Raw genomic sequence first — 11,673 nt, forward strand, 5'->3', positions numbered from 1 at the left:
CTTTTCCACCTTATTCCTACCTGCCCCTCTCACAGAAATGAACCTAATTAGTCTCTAGTTTACCTTTACTGTATTTCTGCTGCACAAATGAATAGATGTTTTCTTATTTCCCCTTCTAACACAAAAGGCAACATATTATATGAACTTTTGCACTTTGCTTACTTTCCACTTATTTAAGCATGAACTTTGATTTGACATAAAGATATTAACTCTAGTATTTTTTCAACTTTTTATTTCCAGCAAAGCTCCTTTTTCTTTCACTTACATTATTTTAAAATATCAGTTAACAGAAAAGTACACAAAATAATAGTACAGTTCATTGTACCTGTGTAACTTACCATGCAGGTAAAGAAATTGAACATTGCCAATGCCCCAGAAGCTCCTTTATGTCCCCTCCTAATCACAATGTTTGTCCCGATTAGAGGTCACACTTACCCTGTTTTATGGTAATCACTTATTTTCTTTACATTTTTACCACATCACCTTGCATCCCTAAATAAATTTTTAGTTTTTATTGCCTACTTTTTATTTTTAGTATGAATAGATTTAGTATGTGTATTTCATGTATGACTCATTTTGTTCAATACTATGTTTGTGACATTTATCATAGTTGTTTCATGTTATTGTAGTTCTTTTTTTTTTTCATTTCTGTACAGTATTCCTTTATATACATGTATTACAATTTTAAAAAATCCATTCTAATGGTGATGGACATTTGGATTGTTTGTAGTTTGGGGCTATTGTGAAAAATTGCTTTTATGAATATTCTTTTTGGTGTATATTATAGGCTGAATTGTGTCATCTCACCCCCAAAATGTTGAAGTCCTAACTCCCAGTACCTCAGAATGTGACGTTATTTGGAAATAGGGTCATTTCAGATGTTATTAGTTAAGATGAGGTCTTGCTAGAGTAGGCTGAGACCCTAATCTGATGTGACTGGTGACCTTATAAAAAGAATGCCACATGAAGAGACAAAGGGAGACACCATGTGAAGATAGAAGATTGGAGTGTTGCATCTACAAGCTTAAAAACACCAAAGATTGACACCAAATTACCAAAAGCAAGAAGGAGGCAAGGAAGGATTCCCCTGTAGGTTTCAGGGGGAACATGGCCCTGCACATACCTTGATTTTGGACTTCTAGCCTTCAGAACTTTGAGATAATAAATTTCTGTTGTTTTATTTTCCAGTTTATACTCCCACCAGCAGTGTGTGAGAGTTCCTATTGTCCACACCTTTGTTGACCCTTGATACTGTCAACTAAAGAAAATTTTAGTCATTCTGATGGGTATACAGTGGTATCTTGTTGAGGCTGAAATTTGTATTTCCTGGTGATCTGATGATGTTAAGCTTTTTTTCCTGTTATTGTTGGCTACTTGAATATCCGTTTTTGTGAAGTGTGTCTTTTGCACATTTTTCTACTGTTTTGTCTGTGTTTGTCTTATAGAGTAAGAAGAGTCCTTTGTATGTTTGGATAAGAATCCTTTGTTGGTTACATGTATTGTGTTTAAATGTATCTTCTCTCCACTCTGGCTTGCCTTTTTACCCTTTAATGGTGACCTAAAAATGATCAGAAGTTCTTAATTTTAATGTAGCTCAGTTTGTCAATCTTCTCCTTTATCGTTAATGCTTTTTTGTGTCTTGTCTGAGGTTTTTCCCTACATTGAGGTTATGAAGATATACTCCTCTGTGATTATCTACAAGCTTTATTATTTTACACTTCACATTCAGGAGTATAGTCCATTTGGTTGGGATTGATCTATAAATCAATTTGGGGAGAATTGACAATTTAGCAGTTTAGCAATATCGAGTATTCAGAACCACCGACTTGTTATATTCCTCCTTTTATTTAGGTTTTCTTTAATTTCTCAGAGTAAAGTTATGAGCTTTCAGAGTACAGGTCTTATACATGTTTTGTTAAAGTTACCCCTAAGCATAACGTATTTTTTTGATGCTGTTGTAAAAGATGTTTAAAAATTTTTAATTTCCATTTGTTTGTCTCTAGTATATAGACCTTGTATCCTGTTACTTTACTAACTTCAATAATTAGTTCTGGTAGCTTTTTTGTGCATTGCTTAGGAATTTCTACATCCATGATCAGTGTCATCTGGGAATAAAAAAGAGTTTTATCTTCAATCTGTATACCTTTCAAAATATTGTGGTACAATATAAAAAACATAAAATTTACCATTTTAAGCACTTTATACAATTCAGTGACATTAACTACATTCACATTGTTGCACAGCTATCATCACCATCCATCTCCAGAACTTCTTCATCGTTCCAAACTGAAACTCTGTTCATTAAACACTCCCTTTTTTCCCCTTCCTCCAGCCCCTGGCAACCACCATTCTACTGATGTCCTGATGAATTTGACTGCTGTAGGTATCTCATATAACTGGAATCATACAGTATTTGGTTTTTTGGCTTATTTCACTTAGCATAAGGTCTTCAAGGTTCATCCATATTCTAGCATGTGTCAGAATTTCCTTTTTGAGGTTAAATAATATTTTGTTGTATGTATATATGTATGCACACACACATTCTGTTTATTCATTCCTCAGTCCATGGACATTTGAGTTGCTTCCACCTTTTCACTATTGTAAATAATGCTACTACAGGGACTTCCCTGGTGGTCCAATGGTTAAGACTATGCGCTCCCAACGCAGGGGGCCCGTGTTCGATCCCTGGTCAGGGAACTAGGTCCCGCATGCCACAACTAAAGGAGCCTGCATGCCGCAGCTAAAGAACCCTTGTGCTGCAACTAAAGATCTCACACGCAGCAATGAAGATCCCACCTCCCACAACTAAGACGCAGCACAGCCAAACGAATAAATAAATATTTTTTAAAAAATAATGCTGCTACATACAGTGATGTACAAATATCTGGCAATACATGTGGGAAGGGGTGCAGAGCCTCCGTGCCCTTTCTGGGTGCACCACTCTCCGAATCTCCACATGTTCACCGACCGGAAAGCTTTCAGAACCTTGTCCTTTTAAGGTTTTTATGGAGGCTTCATTACATGGATATGATTGATTAAATTATTGGCTATTGGTGATCAAACCCAACTTCAACCCCCTTTCCATCCCCAGAGGTGGGGGTGGGGTGGGATCGAAACCCTCTAATCACAAGGTTGGTTCCTCTGGTGACCAGCTCCCATTTTTAGGTGACATAGGGGCTTTCCAAAAGTCACCTCATTAACATCACAAAAGACACCTTTACGGTTCTCCCCTCAGGAAATTCCAAGGGTTTTAGGAGTTCTGTGCCAGGAAGAAGACCAAATATATATTTCTTATTATAAATCACAAAATCACACCTAATAATTAGTGAGGTTGACCATCTTTTTATGTGCTTATTGGTCATTTGTGTATTTGTTTTTACATAAAATATTTTAATAAAATTAATTATAAAATTAAAGCAGAATATTTGCATATCTTTGGAGAAATGTCTATTCAAGGCTTTGGCACATTTAAAAATATTTTTTAATTAAGGTATAGTTGATTTACAATATTATGTAAGTTTCAGATGTACAACATAGTGGTTCACAATTTTTAAAGATTATACTCCATTTATAGTTACTATAAAATATTGGCTATATTTCCTGTGCTATACAATATATCCTTGTAGCTTATTGTTTTTATACATAGTAGCTTGTACCTCTTAATACCCTTCTATCTTGCCCCTCCCCACTTTCTCCCCACTAACCCCTTATTGGTCATATCATTTGCAAATATTTTCTCCCATTCAGTAGGATGTCTTTTTGTTTTGTCAATGGTTTCCTTTGCTGTGCAGAAGCTTATAAGTTTGATTAGGTCCCATTTGTTTATTTTTGCTTTTATTTGTTTTTCTTAGAGACAGATCCAAAGATCTATGATTTATGTCAAAGAGTGTTCTGCCTATGTTTTTTTCTAAGAATTTTATGGTTTCTGGTCTTACATTTAGATCTTTAACGCATTTTAAGTTTATTTTTGTATATGGTTTGAGAAAATGTTTTAATTTCATTCTTTCACATGTAACTGTTCAGTTTTCCCAGCACCACTTATTGAAGAGACTGTCTTTTCTTCATTGTATATTCTTGCCTCCTTTGTTGTAAATTATTTGACCATAAGTGCATGGGTTTATTTCTAGACTTTCTCTGTATTCTGTTCCCTTGATCTGTGTGTCTCTTTCTGTGCTAGTACCATACTGTTTTGGTTACTGTATCTTTGTGATGTGGTCTAAAGTCAGGGAGTGTGATACCTCCACCTCATTTCTTTCTCAAGATTGTTTTGGCTTTTCAGGGTCATTTGTGTTTCCATGCAAAATTTAAAATTATATGTTTTAGTTCTGTGAAAAAATGCCATTGGTATTTCAGTAGGTACATTGAATCGGTAGATAACCTTGGGTAGTATGGTCATTTTACCAATATAAATTTTTCTGGCCTATGAACACAGTATGTCTTTCCATCTGTGTCATCTTCAGTTTCTTTCATCAGTGTCAGTGTTCCGAGTTCAGATCTTTTACCTCCTTAGGTAAGTATATTCCTAGGTATTTTATTCTTTTTGATGTGGTTGAAAGTGGAGTTGTTTCCTTATTTTCTCTTTCTGATAGTTTGTTGTTAGTATATAGACATGCAACAGATTTCTGTATATTACTTTTGTATCCCTCAACTTTACTGAACTCATTGATGAACTCCAGTAGTTTTTGGTAGCCTCTTTTGGATTTTCTAAGTATAGTATCATGCCATCTGCAAACAGTGACAGTTTTACTTCTTCATTTCCAATTTGGATTCCTTTTATTTCTTTGTCTTGTCTGATTGCTGTGGCTAGGACTTCCAATACTATGTTGAATAAAAAGTGGCAAGTGTGTGCATCCTTTTCTTGTTCCTGATTTAGATGAAATGCTTTCAGCTTTTGACCATTGAGTATGGTGTTAGCTGTGGGCTTATCATATATGGCCTTTATGATGTTGAGGTTTGTTCCCTCTATACCACCCACTTTCTGGAGAGTTTTTATCATAAATTGATGTTGAATTTTGTCAAAGTCTTTTACTGCATCTATTGAAATGATTATATGATTTTTATTTTTCAATTTGTTAATATGTATCACATTTATAGATTTATGGGTATTGAGCCATCCTTGCATTCCTGGGATAAATCCCACTTGATCATGGTGTATGATCTTTGTAATGTACTGTTGAGTTTGGTTTACTAATGTTTTGTCAAAGATTTTTACATCTATGTTCATCAGTGATATTGGCCTCTAATTTTATTTTTTTCTGATAATCTTTGTCTTGTTTGGATATCAAGGTGATGTTGGTTTCGAACAATGAGTTTGGAAGTGTTCCTTCCTCTGCAGTTTTTTGGAATAGTTTGAGAAGGATAGGTGTTAACTCTTCTCTAAATGTTTGGTAGCATTCACCTGTGTAGCTGTCTGGTTCTTTGTTTTTGGGGAGTTTTTAAAAATTGCTGATCACTTTTTTCACCAGTAATCACTTTCATTACTGGTAATTTGTCTGTTCATATTTTCTATTTCTTCCTGGTTTAGTCTTGGGAGATTGTACATTTCTAAGAATTTGTTCATTTCATGTAGGTTCTTCATTATTGGCATATAGTTGTTCACAGTAATCTTTTATGATCCTTTGTATTTCTGTGGTTATAACTTCTTTTCCATTTCTGATTTGGGCCCTCTCTCTTTTTTTCTTGGTGAGTCTGGCTAAAAGTTTATCATTTTTGTTTCTCTTTACAAAGAACCAGCTCTTAGTTTCATTGATCTTTTCTTTCTTTTTTTAGTCTCTATTTCATTTCATGCATTTCTGCTCTGATCTTTATGATTTCTTTCCTTCTAACTTTGAGTTTTGTTTGTTCTTCTTTTTCTAGTTCCTTTAGGTGTAAGTTGGGTTGTTTGAGATTTTTTCTTATTTCCTGAGGTAAGGTTGTATTGCTATAAGCTTCTCTTTAGTGCAGCAATTCATTGGTTATTTAGTAACATATTTTTAGCCTCCACGAGTTTGTGTCTTTTGCAGTTTTTTTCTTGTAGTTGATTTCTAGTCTCATAGTGTTGTGGTCAGAAAAGATGCTTGATATGATTTCAACTTTCTTAAATTTACCGAGACTTGTTTTGTGGCCTAGCATGTGATCTATCCTGGAGAACGTTCCATGTGCACTTCAAAAGAATATGTGTTCTACTGGTCTAAGTGTGCCCTTGTTTCCCTACAGATTTTCAGTCTGGATGATCTGTCCATTGATGTAAGTGGAGTGTTAAAGTTCCCTACTATTATTGTGTTACTCTCAATTTCTCCCTTTTAGTCTGTTAATATTTTTTTTCTATATTTAGGTGGTCCTACATTGGGTGTGTATATTTTACAATTGCTATATTTTATTGGATTGATCCTTTGATCATTAGGTAATGTACTTCTTTGTCTCTTGTAACAGTCTTTGTTTTAAAGTGTATTTTCGCTGATATAAGTATTGCTACTTTGGCTTTCTTTTGATTTCCATTTGTATGAAATATCTTTTTCCATCCCTTCACTTTTAGTTTATGTGTGTCTTTAGATCTGAAGTGAGTCTTTTTTAGGCAGCATATTTATGAGTCTTGTTTTTGTATACATTCAGCCACTCTATGTCTTTTTTTTTTTTTTTTTTTTTTTTTGTGGTACGTGGGCCTCTCACTGTTGCAGCCTCTCCCGTTGCGGAGCACAGGCTCCGGACGCGCAGGCCCAGCGGCCATGGCTCACGGGCCCAGCCGCTCCGCGGCACGTGGGATCCTCCCGGACCAGGGCACGAACCCGTGTCCCCTGCATCAGCAGGTGGACTCTCAACCACTGTGCCACCAGGGAAGCCCCACTCTATGTCTTTTGATTGGAGCATTTAGACTATTTACATTTAAAGTAATTATTGATATGTATGCTCTTATTGCCATTTTTATTGTTTTTGCAGTTCTTTTTTGTTTCTTCTTCTTTTGTTCTTTTGTGGTCTGGTGAAGTGTTATGTTTGGATTCCTTTCTCTGTGTGTATGTATCTCTTACAGATTTTTGGTTTGAGTTTACCATGAGCTTTATATGTAGCTATCTGTCTATCTATCTATGCTGTTTTAAGTTGCTAATCTCTTGATTTCAAACATTTTAATAGCCCTGCATTTGTACTTTCCTCCTGTCATGATTACTGTTTTTGACATATTTTGTATCTAGTTGTTTTGATATCCCTTAACTGTTTACTGTAGATATAGATGATTTTACTGCTTTTGTCTTTTAACCTTCCTACACACTTTGCATGTTGTTGATTTTGTTACCTTTACTGTACTTTTGCCTTTGCCGATGACCTTTTTCCTTTTGCAATTTTCGTGTTTCTAGTTGTGGCCTTTTTTTTTCTTGCTTAGAGAAGTCCCTTTTACTTTTCTTGTAAAGCTGGTTTGGTGGTGCTGAGCTCTTTCCGCTTTTGCTTGTCTGTAAAACTTATGATCTCTCAATCAAATCTGAGTTAGAGCCTTGCTGGGTACAGCATTCTTGGTTGTAGGTTTTTCCTTTTTCATCACTGTAACTATATTGTGCCTCTCCCTGTCTGCAAAGTTTTCTGCTGTAAAGTCAGCTTTATGGCTTTATGGGAATTCCCTTGTATGTAACTTGTTGCTTTTCCCTTGTTGCTTTTAATATTCTCTCTTTACCTTTAATTTTTGCCATTTTACTTATAATGTGTCTTGGTGTGTTTCTCTTTGGGTTGATCCTGTTTGGGACTCTGTGCTTCCTGTACTTGTATTACTTGTATGTCTGTTTCCTTTCCCATCTTAGGGAAGTTTTTAGCTGTTATGTTTTCAAGTATGTTCTCTGCCACTTTCTCTCTTCTCCTTCTGGAATCCCTAGATTGTGAATGTTAGTATGTTTGATGTTGTCCCAGAGACTCTTAAACTGTTCTCATTTCTTTTCATTCTTTTTTCTTTTCTCTGCTCAGCTTCAGTGATTCCACTATTCTGTCTTCCAGCTTGCTGACCTGTCCCTCTGTATCATTTACTATACTGTTGATTCCTTTTAGTGTATTTTTCATTTCAGTTATTGTGTTCTTCATCTCTGTTTGGTTGCTCTTTATATTTTCCTAGTCTTTGTTAAAGACTTCTGACTTCTTGCTCTGCATCCATTCTTCTTCCGAGTTCTTTGGTCATCTTTATAATCATTACCCTGAACTCTTTCTTAGGTAGAGTGCCTGTCTCCACTTCACTTATTTCTTCTTCTGGGGTTTTACCTTGTTCCTTCATTTGGAATATGTTCCTCTGTTGCCTCATTTTTGCCTAGCTTGCTTTTTCATTTCTGTTACTGGTAGATTGGTTATGTTTCCCAACCTTAGAGAAGGGACCTTTTGTAGGAGACATCCTGTGTGTCCCAGCAGTGCAGTCCCCTCTCGTCATCAGAGCTGTATGCTCTAGGGGTCCCCCCTATGTGGGCTGAGTGGGTCGTTCTGTTGTGGTGGGCTGACTACTGTGGGTGGTCTGGTAGGCTTGGTTGGCCTCCAGTATCTTTGGTTGCCAGGCCCTGCCTGTGCAGAGGCTGCTGGCTGCTGGTGGGTGGGGCCAGTTCCTGACACAGCTGGCTGCAGTGTCTGAGGTGTCTTAAAGCTTGTGTTGGCCTGCTTGTGGGTGGGCTGGGTCTGCAGGCTGCAATTGTCCTGCAGCTGGTGCCTGCCCACTGGTGGGAAGAGCTTGGCCCCAGTTCCTCTGGCCGCAGGACCTTGGAGGTATCAGGTCTAGTGCCTGTGCACTGGTGTGTGGGGCTGGGTCCTGGGCTCTGTGTTGGGCAGGGCCGTGTCCAGAGGCAGCTGTGGGCTCAGGGGTTCTTAAGGCAACCCGCCTGCTGGTGGGTGGGGCTGTGTCCCTGCCTAGTTAGTTGCTTGACCTGTGGCATCCCAGTACTGGTGCCTACAGGCTGTTGGGTGGGGGCAAGGCTGGGTCCTGAGGCTGATAAGCTAGAGGGAGGATTCCAAAATGACGCTTGCCAGCACCAGTGTCCATGTGGTAGACAACCTCCCTAAAATGGCTGCCACCAGTGTCTGTGTCCCCAGGGTGAGCTCCAGTTGCCTCCTGCCTCTCCAGAGACTCTCCAAGATCATCAGATAGGTCTGACCCAGGCTCCTTTCAAATAACTGCTTCTGTTCTGCATCCAGGAGTACATGAGATTTTGTGTGCTCCCTTTACTTTGTCTCCATTTCTCCTTCCTTCCATCCACTCAGGTCAAGGAAGTAACAAGGATTAAAAAGATCCTGAGGTGGGGTCATGCTTTGGTGTGTTAGTGGATCAGCAAGGAGAACAGCTGAAAAGGAGTGAACAAAGTACAGAATAGGTAGGAGATGAATCAGAGAGATAAGGTGGAAGGGATGGGTAGTGGTGGCAGGAGTTGTATTGGGTAGGACTTTATAGAATATTCTGTAGACCGTTATTGTGAATGAGATGGGAAATCTTTGGAGGATTCTGAGCAAAGTAATGATGATATGACGCATCATTACTTGTAGAAGAATTCACTCTGTCTCCTGTGTGGGAATTGAGTGTTGCAGATCAGAATGGAAGCAGAAGACAAATTAGGAGGCTATGGCAGTAATCAAGGTGAAAGATGATGGTAGCTTTGACCATGTGGTAATAGTGGAGGTGGTGAAAAGTAATCAGATTCTGTGTATATTCTGAAGGTTGCAACAATAGGATTTGCTCACAGATTAGATATGAAGTAACAAAAAGAAGAATCAAGGATGACTGTAAGACTTTTGTTCTGAGCATCTCAAAAGATAGATTTGTCATTAACTGGAATGGGGAAGACTGAGACAAGCAGATTTAGGGATGCGGATGGGGGGGGAGATAAATAATTCAGTTTGGACATACTTATTTTGAGGTGTTAATTAGACATTCAAGTGGTGATGACAAGTAGGCAGCTGGAAGCATGTATCTGGATATTAAAGAAGTCTCAGGCTGGAGGTCACATTTTGGAGTCATCTGCATGTATATGGTCTTTAATACCATGAGGTGGAATGAGATCACCAGTAGGATGAGTGCAGAGAGAGGGGAAAATACCCGAGGACTAAGCACTAAAACACTCCATCATTCAGGGTTGTGGAGATATGAAAGAATAGCAGTGAATATGAGTAGCAGCAGCCGGAAGTGAGCCCCTGAAAACCAAATGAAGAAAGCAGTTCAAGGAGGGGGGAGTGGTTAACGTTGTCAAATGCCAATGATAAGTTTTTGAAGATGTTGTTCCTTTTTCGTGAAATTTTTACATTTTACCTCCCAGCTTGCTTATTTTGACTTCATTTTCACGTCTCAGATCAAGTGTCTCTTCCTCAGGGAAGCCTTTTCTGACTCACACTAGTTTATACATTTCCACAGGCCCTAACATTCTCTTTTGGGAGTTCTCAACACAATTGTCCTTATTTGTTTAATGTCTGCCTCCTGTATTAGACTTTAACTTCCATAAGCAATATCAGAGTTGATTGTTGCTACATCCCCAGCATTTCTCACCGTGCCCAACAGCAGTAAATGTTTGCTGAATGAAAGGATGAATGAATGAACACCCAGGTCCATGTATGCTATGACTAGCACATTTTAGGATGACTTAGAAAACTCCACCCTAACACTCTTGGCCTGATTCATACTTTGGAACTTGAGTAACAGCAAAGCAAAATGCTGAGTTCTTGCCCTTGAATTTTTTTTTTTAACATCTTTATTGGAGTATAATTGCTTTACAATGGTGTGTTAGTTTCTGCTTTATAACAAAGTATATCAGTTATACATATACATATATCCCCATATCTCCTCCCTCTTGCATCTCCCTCCCACCCTTCCTATCCCACCCCTCTAGGTGGACACAAATCACCGAGCTGATCTCCCTGTGCCATGCTTGCCCTTGACTTTTGCCTATGAGGAACAGCAGAGAGTGTGGAAGGCAACACCACCATCATTACTATGCGACAGATGTTTTACGTGCGCTATCTTTAATGTTCACATCAATCCTGTATGCAACTGATAGTGGTGTTACAATCAAGGAACTAAAAATTTGCAGAGATTGAAATGTGGAAGTACTATTGCTAATAAGTGGCAGAACTCGGATTCTCCAACTTTAAAGTCTGTGCACTGTCTTCTCTGCTATGCATAATTTTAACTCTTAGTTTAATGATGAAGAATACAGCCTAGGTTCAAATACTACTTCATTTTTTGCCATCCGTGTCCTTGAGTATGTTATCCAATCCTTCTGTGCCCAGTTTCTCCAACTATAAAATGGGGATAACAGCAATACCTACATGCGAGGATTGTTTTTTGAAAGTTAAATTAATTAATATTATTTTACATTAGAACCTGATACTTGATAAGCATTCAGTAAGGGTTGGCTACTTTCATTATCACTTTTCCTTCTGAGGTGACTCAGTTTAGCTGTCACCTCTTTTAGGAAACCTTTCTGATTGCCTCTTCTCCCCTCCAGTAACTTATGCTTCCAAGAACCCTGTGTACACCATCTTAGAGCACTTATCCTCCTCTACTGTAATTCTGTAAATTCTCACATCTGTTCATCCCAGCTAGACATGGAGCAACTCTAGAGGGCAGGAGAGTCTCCACAGCTCTGTACAGTGTACTTGGCACTACACACACACACACACACACACACACACACACACACACTCACACACACACTCTCTCTCTCTCTCTCTCTCTCTCTCTCTCTCTCGCCAGAT

Source organism: Leucopleurus acutus, assembly GCF_964270905.1.
Source record: "Leucopleurus acutus genome assembly, chromosome: 1".
NCBI lineage: Eukaryota > Metazoa > Chordata > Mammalia > Artiodactyla > Delphinidae > Leucopleurus > Leucopleurus acutus.